This window comes from Dermacentor albipictus, chromosome 5, assembly GCF_038994185.2.
Source record: "Dermacentor albipictus isolate Rhodes 1998 colony chromosome 5, USDA_Dalb.pri_finalv2, whole genome shotgun sequence".
Classification (NCBI taxonomy): Eukaryota; Metazoa; Arthropoda; class Arachnida; order Ixodida; family Ixodidae; genus Dermacentor; species Dermacentor albipictus.
This window is the reverse complement of record NC_091825.1, coordinates 38899574-38911367: the sequence shown is the minus strand read 5'-3', so window position 1 is coordinate 38911367 and position 11794 is coordinate 38899574.

The following is an 11794-nucleotide window of genomic DNA, read 5'->3' as shown; positions in this document are numbered from 1 at the left end:
CTTAGTAAACATTGTCTTACAAAACAACTTGTCATATCAGGAATATCGGCTCCAGCGAAGTCATGTTCCAAAGTCGACCTGGACCACCATGGTTTCTTTTCATTTTGTTGAAAGTAAGCCGCACAAGTCCTTCACTGGGATTGTCGCTGTATGATAACACTGAAGATAGAGCTTGTTGCACTGTTCAAAACTAAACCTTCGTCGAAGTCCCAATTGATGTGCATGTGAGAATTGCACCCACTAAAGAATTTCGCATATCGGCAATGATCCGTTTGAAAATCACAATCCTCACACCTGTCAAGATGCTGCAGTGGTATGATTGAAGACAATGTTATACGGCGTCAGAAACTTGTGGTGGGCTTCATCGCGGGCTATCCAAAATAGTACTACCACTAATTATTATTATGACAAGTTTGTTTCCAGGTAAACATACATAGGAATAGCCAACCCGCTTAAGCATTAATGCTTATGTATTAATACTACCGAAAGGCATCCTAATTCACTTATCTTTGCAAGCTACTGCAGATGGTGTAGCAAGCAACGACGGAGATCAGACCCGGCGTGAGCACCGTCCGTAGCCGTTGCTCGTGCTCGGCGTCGTTTCTTCTTCTTTGTTTACTACACACTCCTGCGGCCCACAGAACTGCTCAAGGCTGCTGGCTTCAAGGAAGTAAACCTTTAGCACGCGACGGCCTTATCATGGAGCTGGGACACTATAACGTAAAACTATTCCAATATGTTCTTCCAATCAGCTGACGTCACATTTACGCAACCGCCGACGCAAGCATCGGCCGGTGACCGGCAGGGTTGTCTGAGCCGACCAATCAAACCCTCTCCTCGTTTATAGGAGGTCAGTTTTGTGTGCTTTAAAACGAACAAAATTGTCTGCACTGAGCGGCATCTCTTATCTAATTGGCTGACAAGAGGCGAGGAGCCCTCTGAAGTGGAGAGGGATTCGAAGGGCCGAGTCAGTCCACTGAAAATGGATAAACGGATGAAGAGACTGGTGCCGGCGTCTGTGACTGGTCCGCTTTACCTTACTTAGATTGCCGTGGCTAGTCGAAAATCACGGTGGCATGCAACGGAAGGCTAAGAATGCCGCTAAAACGGTTCCTCAACAAAGAAGAGTTGGCAAAACGAGGTCGTAAACATGCCGAAACTGCTCCAAAAGGTTACACGGCCACGCAAAAAGGTTAATTGCTTGCAAATAAACCCATGCTCTCCGGCAGGTCCGAGTAGCCAGTGACTAAGCGATCGGCGGCAGCCATCTTTTATTCTTTTCGGAACGGGGCAGCGTACGGATATTCAGAAGAAAATTCAGTTTTGTTCGGCATATTAATGCATCTTTAACGCATACACGTCACGTTGGCGCGGTGAATTTTCGCGGTTTTGTGACGTTGCGTGACAAATAGGTGAAGTGGGTAATAATAATAATATATGGGGTTTTACGTGCCAAAACCACTTTCTGATTATGAGGCACGCCGTAGTGGGGGACTCCGGAAATTTTGACCACCTGGGGTTCTTTAACGTGCACCTAAATCTAAGTACACGGGTGTTTTCGCATTTCGCCCCCATCGAAATGCGGCCGCCGTGGCCGGGATTCGATCCCGCGACCTCGTGCTCAGCAGCCTAACACCATAGCCACTGAGCAACCACGGCGGGTGTGAAGTGGGTGTCACCCGAAAATGTTTGACCAATAGCCGAGGGCTAATGGCGAAACAGCCTCGAGTCAGAAATAACAGTTTTTATTTGTTCTTTCCAATCATGCATAATCAGCGCGTACATGTCATATCAGATGGCGAGCTAGAATGGTTTTTTGACGTCGCGTGACAGACAGCGAAGTGGAGCTGGTTCAAAAAAGTTGTTCACCAATCGTGGAGGGCTGATTGCAGAATTGGAATAGAAAAGTTTAGAATAGCTTTACCTTATAGCGCGCCTGGACGCCAACATCAGGTGGCGCGCTCGAGCGACGGAGTCGCAAACGTGAAGTAATTCGATCACCCGTGTTAGCTTCCAAGGGAAAGGTGGTGAATCTTCGCCGTGCACCAGGATGACGACTCCAAGTTGAAGTCTTAGTGCCAGCTGTGGTAGCGCGTGGTGTGCATCTTCCAGAGATCGTTTGTTAGAGCTTGTCGATGTGTGTTTCGATGGCGCAGATGGATGCTTGTTGACTGTGGTAGCAATGCGTTCAACTCTTGAGCCAAGCACGTTGCGGGTTTGCCAAGTAGGAAGTGTGAAGGAATCAATGAGCGTAGTTCGTCAGGGTCTGCAGAAAAATGGGTTAAGTGACGGCTGTTGAAGTTCCCCTCTACCTCCCACAAAACAATTGGTATACTGTTATGTTGATTTGCAACCTAGGGCGCGCATCAAGTTGTCCTTGGCAACCCAACCGCATTCGGTGAAAGCCATCCCACCATCCGGTGGGATGGTGGGGGTGGGGTGGGTAGGGATGGCTTGGTGGGGATGGTTCCCACCATCCCCACCAAGGCGCTCGATTGACGCTGAACTTCCATTCGACACAGTGTGTATTGCAGAAACCGGCACAACTGGACGCGGTAATATTCCCGGGTGTCTGAGTACAGATATGAGAGAGCGTTGTCCGAATAAATAGCCGAAGAAAGGCCACGATGAGGCATGAAACATAGAAGTGCGGCATGAAAGCTGGTGGCATAAGATGAACAGTTTGCACAATCGCACATGAGAACACGGCGATGTAGTCTTTGGGGTGAGTCTGCTGTGCTGAGCAACAATAAAGTGGTCCGCAGAAGTCAACCGCGAAAGCCGTAAATGGGCTCGCTTCTGAAATCCGGTCCTGTGGCAGTGTTGCTTTTGGTGCACGCCCTGGTGTGAGCTTGTGTCTGCTGCAAATCAGACAATCTCTCAGGGCCGCCTTCACAGCTTGTCGACCTTTAGCAGCCAGTAGTCTTCGCGTAAGTCGGTGAGTGTCTGTTCGACACTTGGGTCAAGCATCCGTTCGTGGCTGGAACGAATCATTAGCTGTAACCGAAGGCCTGTCAAAAGCTGGAGGCATCCTGCAATGCGGATAAACCCAGTGTCATCGAGGAACAGACGTAAAAGGAGCAGGTGCGATTGACCTGGCACCGATTCACTAGCGGAAATTGCTTCTACGTCGCGAGGAAAGTGTGTACGCTGAACTCATTCAATCCAGTATTGCACGGTTCGCATGAGTACTTGAGCAGTCAGTGGTCCGGACGTAGGGGCTTGTGGTTCAAGAAAAGGTAGATCCATGCAGTAACACAAGGAGGGCGCGGGTACTGGCCGTGGTCTGGGACCTGGAGCAACGCTCGCGTTTGCACGGCGGCTGAGAAACATGGGGTCTCTGGAGCTGTCCTCAGTGGGTAAGATGATTGCGGACATGGCGACAGTATCCGAAATGTGCATCGGGAGAGAAAGTAAAGTAGAGCTTCACCAACACAGCAACGAAAGCAGGAGGGTGGCCATCAAGCCATCTCTTGTAAGTTTGTCGGGATTTCTTTGCTTCTGCAGTGCATCCACTTTCTGCCAGCGGTGAGTCGCTGTGTTTCGGCGACGCCCAGTTTTGGAAGACGCGCACGCAACACGAGAAAAAGACCACACACACTGTTTTTTACCAGCAACAGAGCTTATTTAGTGAAACACTTGGCGGCGGTGGTCGACGGAATTGCAGCGTTACAGGGCCCTGGCGCGGTCGCGGAGGAGGGCCTTGACGGCGTACGACGGCGGCGTAGGTCATCGCTTCGGGTTGGGGTTGCGGTAATTGAGATTGCACCTCCGGAACTCCAAGCGACCGCTGAACCTCATCTTTGACGATGTCAGCGATTGAGGCCACTTGGGGCTGCGACGGCGGGAAGATCTGACGCTCCTCTCGTACGACTGCCCTGATAGCCTCGCGCAGGTCTTCGGAGGCCAGTGATTGAACTCTGGCATAGTTTGTAGCGTTGGTGCGGCGGTCGAATTGCCGGTTTCGCATCTCGAGTGTCTTCTCGATGCTAGTGGCCTCGCGAAGAAACTCGTCGACAGTCTTCGGTGGGTTTCGTACCATACCGGCGAAAAGTTCCTCCTTAACACCACGCATTAGTAGCCGGACTTTCTTTTCCTCGGACATTTCCGGGTCGGCGTGGCGGAATAGGCGGCTCATTTCTTCTGTAAAAATCGCGGTGGTCTCGTTGGGCAGCTGCACTCGGGTTTCCAGTAGTGCTTGTGCTCGTTCTCGGCGTACGACGCTTGTTAATGTCTGCAGGAAGCCGCTTCGGAAAAGGTCCCAGGTCGTTAACGTGGCTTCCCTGTTCTCGAACCACGTCCTGGCAGCGTCTTCCAATGCGAAGAAGACATGTCGCAGTTTGTCGTCGCTGTTCCAGCTGTTAAATGCAGCGACCCTCTCGTACGTCTCGAGCCAGGTTTCTGGGTCCTCGAATATTGAACCGCGGAACGTGGGGGGGCTCCCTGGGCTGCTGCAGCACGACGGGGGATGCTGGGGCTGCCATTGGGGAGGACTTGGCGGCAATCGTCCTGCTCGTCTCAGGTAGGAGTCCATGCTCTGGGGGCAGTCCTTGCTGCCGCCTGCTAGCTCGCTGGTCTTGGGCGACGTTGGTTTTGTCCTCGGGCTTCAGGCTTGGATCGCGGCTTTGCGGGGGCGTTCCATACATGAACGCACAAGCACCTCCACCAGATGTCACGTGGTCGTGACGTTGAATAACACAGTAGCAGTACTGTGAACGACAAAACTAACTTTTATTGGGCGAACCTGTGCCCACAAAACAGGCTACACTTATAGCACAACGATAGCGGCGAACACGCTCGGCGATCGTCGAAAATCTGATCAGCGGGTCAAGCGCGTCGGCTTTTATAGATCAGCCGTCGAATGTTCCAGATTAACCGATGGGACCCACGTGTCTTCCACAAAGTTCTACACTATTCGCGTCGCGCATACATGCAATCAGATTACACAAGTTGCGGTGAAAGACAGTGGACGGAACCATCGATAACATTCCAGAAACTTTTTTTTACATGCAGGCGCGTCCTGGGCTGCACGATAACATTTGTTAGGCGGCCAAACGTGGTCGCCCGATAAAGATAAGTACACGTGTCATTATAATACCAGTCAGTCATAAAAGTATACAAAACTTGAAACACATCGCTGAATGACGCATTCTATACTTTCAGTGAATGGCGCATTCAATCCAACATGTGTGGTTGCCTTTTCTCTCCTCTTGAGCACGCGTCTTCGAAGGCAAGGTTCCGTTGTTTGTGAGCAACTTACGCCTATACTTAGTCAGGCATTCTAGAAATAAGGGGGAAATGATGCATGGTGAAACTCTGAAACGTTCAAGAACCCAGCTTTGAGCCCTTTTCTCTAATGGCATTGAGAGAAAATTGCCTAATATTTATTAGGGGATCTAAAAGGGAGCTGAGAATTTAACCTTTTCTGCATGCCATGTGAGTGTATATTGAGGTTCTTTTCCACATTCATGCTGATTTCCTGCAACAGATTTTCCCGTTAGTGGAGCAATAGAGCGTGTTTCTACTCCTAACACTCACGAGTTTCCTGAGCAGTGCTTGAAGAAGGATATTTCCAATGAATATCAAATTAATAAGATCTTGATGAGAGCGATTTGCTTCATATTTAGAACTGAGGTTTACAGCACGCATAAGACAAGGGCACAACGAAAGAAATACCACACACAAGCACTGACTGCCAGGTGGAGGTCTAATTGAAGTGCACCAGCCAATTTTTAAGGCTTCCCAGCACATGCATGCGTACACTAGTCACATATACAACGAGAAAATCAGCACATTCGTAACATTTCTTGCAAAAAGCTATTTCTTTTTTCAGATAAAGCAAGAGAAGAGCGCTTACACATTTCTCACCTTCCTTGGCGCAAAAATGGCACAAAAATGGCCGACGGCACAAAGTGTAAAAAAAAAATCACGTCTAAAATACTCGAACGGACGTCATATTTCTTTAAGAGGTTCCTATGAACAAGGTACTAAAAAATGATGCCTTTGAAGATAAAATTTCACAAATTTCTGTTTTGGTGGGAATTAAACTGAAACCAGCTCGCTTCCCCGACATCATGGCTGCTCCAATATTCTCGATGATGGACGGTATGCCTAATGCGTGCGTCATTGCATACACCACGTGGCACTCGGGCAAGCGAACGCGTTGAGACGTTTGGCGCTTTCTTATTTGGTCTTACCCACCCGCGATGAAAACACCGGAGAGAGCTTGTGCGGACAAGAATGTGTGTAATAAAAAAACATTTTGTTAAGGGCAATATGATGCTTTCGCATTTCCGCATGTAAGCAGTCATAAGTGCCTGAGCCAAATTTTCATTTTCTTTGTGTGATGGTTCCAAACTTATTCTTCTTTCTTTCTGCAAGATGGTTTCACATCTTGATACGGTAACAGAAAGGGGGAAACCTGCGTTCTGTAATCGTGCAGTCTGATTTAACAAACTTCGCGCACAGTCGTGCTTACATGACTTACCCAGTGCTGCTTTGATACATGTAGTTGCTAGGCCCCGCCTAATCTGCGCTGTGCGCTGTTGTAGAGCAACAACGTTTTCGTAGATGTGGGAATATGCACTCAGCATAAATGCTCATCCAAAGGGGAACATCAGTTTTTCAGGCGTAAGCCTTTATTGACTCATCAGTGTTCGGGCGCAGTCCTTGGTGGACGCAGCAAAGCGGTGATCACCGGTGAGCGCAGCAAGGGGAGGAGACTCTATTCCAGTAGCGCTGTGCGAATGGGCGCGTGGCAGAGCGCGGACGTGCGCGTGGGGGTGCGTGCACATCGGCGACAAACCTTGCAGTCATATGGCTGTGATTGCACCACATGCTCGGAGCCACGCTGATGTCCGTTCGCAGAACCCTTCAGACAAAAGCAACAGGGCCAGTCATAGATAGGCTTACGCATACCCCAGTTTCGCTCAGCAAAGCGCCCATAGAGTTCGTTAAGAAACTGAATGCAATCATTTGTCCGCAATTCATACGTGACCTCATGTCTTCCAGGTGAGTTGATGAATATGACCGAAATTTCTTCCCCCGCGTCACAAAAATGCATACACACATTTTTTACATAAAAAAACAGGTAGTCTTCAGCCTATCTAAACACTTACGTTACCGGCGTGTCCACCAAGTTGGCAAATATTATGTTGTCACCAGAGAATAAAATATTTCACACAAAAGCAGCAATATTGCTGAGCCCCCCCCCCCCACCCCCCTACCTCCCTATACAGCTGACTGTACGTTTTTTGTAGAGTTTGCCATCCTAATTGGTGGTGGTTGAATAAATATAATCTAAAAGTGTCAAAACTGTCTCTGGTAAGATCCGTGGAATTCTAAAAGTTTACTTCACCCAAATCTTCTATCGGTTCAGGCACAAAGTACATGAAAGCATCTGCTGGCACAGAATAAATTCTCTACATCTATTGAAAATGCGGCTAGTGCAGTTTCCCGCTCTTCAACTATTGCCAAAATAACTTCGAAACTTCTTACCAGAAAGGGGTCATTTACCTGCAACTTGTTGAGATGTCTTTGTAGAATTTTTGCTACATGTGAATGCCACGAATTCTCGGTCACAATAGCCATAAAAGGGTAATCAGTGTTGTGCATTTTTGAAGTAATGAAAGCTTCAAGAAGTTCTCCATCAGCCTTGTCAACAAGTTGCCGTAATGAATCTACTTGCAAGTCTTGAAACCGGTTCAGGGTGGCTTTTTTCGTTGTTTCAGTTCTGTGGGGCAATTTGAGGAGCTTTCTAGTCGCAGTCTGCTTTGCCTCAAAACTCAATCTTTCGCTTTTTTTCAGTTACCCCCTTAACGTGGTCTGAAATTGGAGCCTCCACATGCGTGGTGACTAGGTTAGAGCTCGTGATCTTAGCACAGAACTTTGTTAATAAAAGTCTGATGTCATGTCACAGGAATTGCGTAGGTTGTGCTGCAAGTCTCTCGTAGTCACGCAGGGTTCAGTCCTTCTTGAAGCAGGCTTTTCTTTCTTCGACAAGTACTTTCAGCCAATCTTTCTGCAGCTGATATTCGTGCCTTTTTTCATGCATGAGTAATGAGCACATCTGTTTTGCATGTCCGACAGAAGGTTATACGAGCCCAAAAAGGGTTTTTACTTCAGGGAGCGCATGCGTCTTCTGAGGTAGCAGCCCAAAGCAAGCGACTGCCACGCAGTTATCGCAATGACCAAAAATGGTTATTACTTCAGGGGGCGCATGCACCTTCTCAGGTAGTAGCCCAAGGCAGGCGACTACCAGGCAGTCATAGCGCCGAAGTTGACACTTGCGTAAGCAGGGTCTTACATGTAGCCTATATTTTGTACAAGAAAATTTGCATTGTAGCCTCTCCATAAGAAAGGTAGCCATACGAAAATTGTTAAATGTAGCGATAATTAACGAGGACCTTGCCTGGCAATATATTCAACACGAACCACTAAATAAAGTATTATAATCACACTTCAAACAATCGCATATTCCAATGTCTATTTTAGTCCCTCATCTCCAAACCACCATTATGAGCGCCTAACTACTGGATAACATTAGAGTCTGACGGAATCTTAAACAACTGCTGCCTTGCTTGAAAAAATTCGAAAAGCGCCAAGTCAAAAGGAAGAAATGCTGGAATTTGCTGGAATACTAGGCGAGAAAGAAGCTACATTCGAATCTGATAAATCATGCACCTTACATGCAGATATAGATGCAAACTCACCGAATTCGCGTTGATAGACATACTACACCTGCACGAAACGCGCGGATAGCGCGCCTCACCACGAGATCAACAACCAATTTCTGACTGATCCACCATCCTGGGTGTGCGCGGTTCACTTATCAACTAAATTAAATTGAATGGGAACACTACCTGTTCCCGACTTAATCATCATCATCATCATCATCATGAGCCTAGTTACACCCACTGCAGGGCAAAGGCCTCTCCCATACTTCTACAACTACCCCGGTCATGGACTGATTGTCGCCATGTTGTCCCCGCAAACGTCTTAATGTCATCCGCCCTCCTAACTTTCTGCCGACCCCTGCTACGCTTCCCTCCCCTTGGAATCCAGTCCGTAACCCTTAATGACCATCGGTTATCGTCCATTCCTCATTCCATGTCCGGCCCATGCCCATTTATTTTTGTTGATTTCAACTAAGATGTCATTTACCCGCGTTTGTTGCCTCACCCAATCTGCCCTTTTCTTATCCCTTAACGTTACACCCATCATTCTTCTTTCCATAGCTCGTTGCGTCGTCCTCAATTTCAGCAGAGCCCTTTTCGTAAGCCTCCAGGTTTCTGCCCCATATGTGAGTATTGGTAACACACAGCTGCTATACACTTTCCTTTTGAGGGGTAGTGGCAACCTGCTGTTCATGGTTTGAGAATGCCTGCCAAACGCACCCCAGCCCATTCTTATTCTTCTGTTTATTTCAGTCTCATGATCCGGATCCGTGGTCACTACCTGCCCTAAGTAGATGTATTCCCTTAGCACTTCCAGTGCCTCGCTACCTATCGCAAACTACTGTTCTCTTCGAAGACTGTTAAACATTACTTTAGTTTTCTGCAGAATAATTTTCAGGCCCACCCTTCTGCTTTGCCTCTCCAGGTCAGTGAGCATGCATTGCAATTGCTCTCCTGAGTTACTAAGCAAGGCAATACCATCAGCGAATCGCAAGTTACTAAGGTATTCTCCATTAACCTTTATCCCCATTTCTTCCCAATCCAGGTCTATGAATACCTCCTGTAAACACGCTGTGAATAGCATTGGAGAGATCGTATTTCCCTGCCTGACGCCTTTCTTTATTGGGATTTTGTTGCTTTCTTTATGGAGGACTGCGGTGGCTGTGGAACCACTAGAGATATCTTTCAGTATTTTTACATATGGCTCGTCTACACCCTGATTCCGTAATGCCTCCATGACTGCTGAGGTTTCGAGAAAATCAAATGCTTTCTCGTAATCAGTGAAAGCTATATATAGGGGTTGGTTATATTCCGCACATTTCCCTATCACCTGATTGATAGCGCGAATATGATCTATTGTTGAGTAGCCTTTACGGAATCCTGCCTGGCCTTTTGCTTGACAGAAGTCTAAGGTGTTCCTGATTCTATTTGCGATTACCTTAGTAAATAGTTTGTAGGCAACGGACAGTAAGCTGATCGGTCCATAATTTTTCAACTCTTTGGCGTCCCCTTTCTTATGGATTAGGATTATGTTAGCGTTTTTCCAAGATTGCGTATACAGGGTGGCCAGTTTCTCTAGAACAATCTGCCCACCATCCTTCAACAAGTCTGCTGTTACCTGATCCTCCCCAGCTGTCTTCCCTCTATGCACATCTCCCAAGGCTTTCTTTACTTCTTCCGCCGTTACCTGTGGGATTTCGAATTCCTCTAGACTATTTTCTATTCCATTATCGTCGTGGGTGCCACTGGTAATTTATAAATCTCTATAGAACTCCACAGCCACTTGAACTATCTCATCCATATTGGTAACGATATTCCCGGCTTTGTCTCTTAACGCATACCTCTGATTCTTTCCAATTCCTAGTTTCTTCTTCACTGCTTTTAGGCTTCCTCCATTCCTGAGAGCATGTTCAATTCTATCCATATTATGCTTCCTTACGTCAGCTGTCTTACGCTTGTTGATTAACCTCGAAAGTTCGGACAGTTCTATGCTAGCTGCAGGGTTAGAGGCTTTCATACATTGGTGTTTCCTGATCAGATCTTTAGTCTCCTGCGATAGTTTACTGGTATTCTGCGTAACGGAGTTACCACCGACTTCCAGTGCACACTCTTTAATGATGCCCACAAGACTGTCGTTCATTGCTACAGCACTAAGGTCCTCTTCCTGAGTTAAAGCCGAATACCTGTTATATAGCTTGATCTGGAATTCCTCTATTTGCCCTCTTACCGCTAACTCATTGTTCGGCTTCTTTTGTACCAGTTTCAATCGTTCCTTCCTCAGGTCTAGGCTAATTCGAGTTCTTACATCCTGTAGTCGCTGCAGCGCACCTTGCCGAGCACGTCCACATCTTGTATGATGCCAGGGTTAGCGCAGAGTATGAAGTCTATTTCATTTCTAGTCTCACCGTTCGGGCTCCTCCACGCCCACTTTCGGCTATCCCGCTTGCGGCAGAAGGTATTCATTATCCTCATACTATTCTGTTCCGCAAACTCTACTAATTACTCTCCCCAGATAATCCTAGTGCCTATGTCATATTCTCCCACTGCCTTGTCTCCAGCCTGCTTCTTGCCTACCTTGGCATTAAAGTCGCCCATTAGTATAGTGTATTTAGTTTTCACTTCACCCATCACCGATTTCACGTCTTCATAGAAGCTTTCAACTTCCTGGTCATCATGACTGGATGTAGGGGCGTAAACCTGTACAAGCTTCATTTTGTACCTCTTATTAAGTTTCCCAACAAGACCTGCCACCCTCTCGTCATTGCTGTAGAATTCATGTATGTTACTAGCTATATTCTTATTAATCGGGAATCCGACGCCTAGTTCTCTTCTCTCCGCTTAGCCCTGGTAGCACAGGACGTGCCCGCTTCTTAGGACTGTATATGCTTCTTTGGGCCTCCTAACTTCACTGAGCCCTATTATATCCCATTTACTGCCCTTTAATTACTTCAATAGCACTGCTAGACTCGTCTCACTAGATAACGTTCTAGCGTTAAACGTTGCCAGGTTCATATTCCAATGGCGGCCTCTCCGGAGCCAGTGATTCTTAGCACCCTCTGCTGCATCGCAGGTCTGACCGTCGCCGTGGTCAGTTGCTTCACAGCTGCTGGGGACTGAGG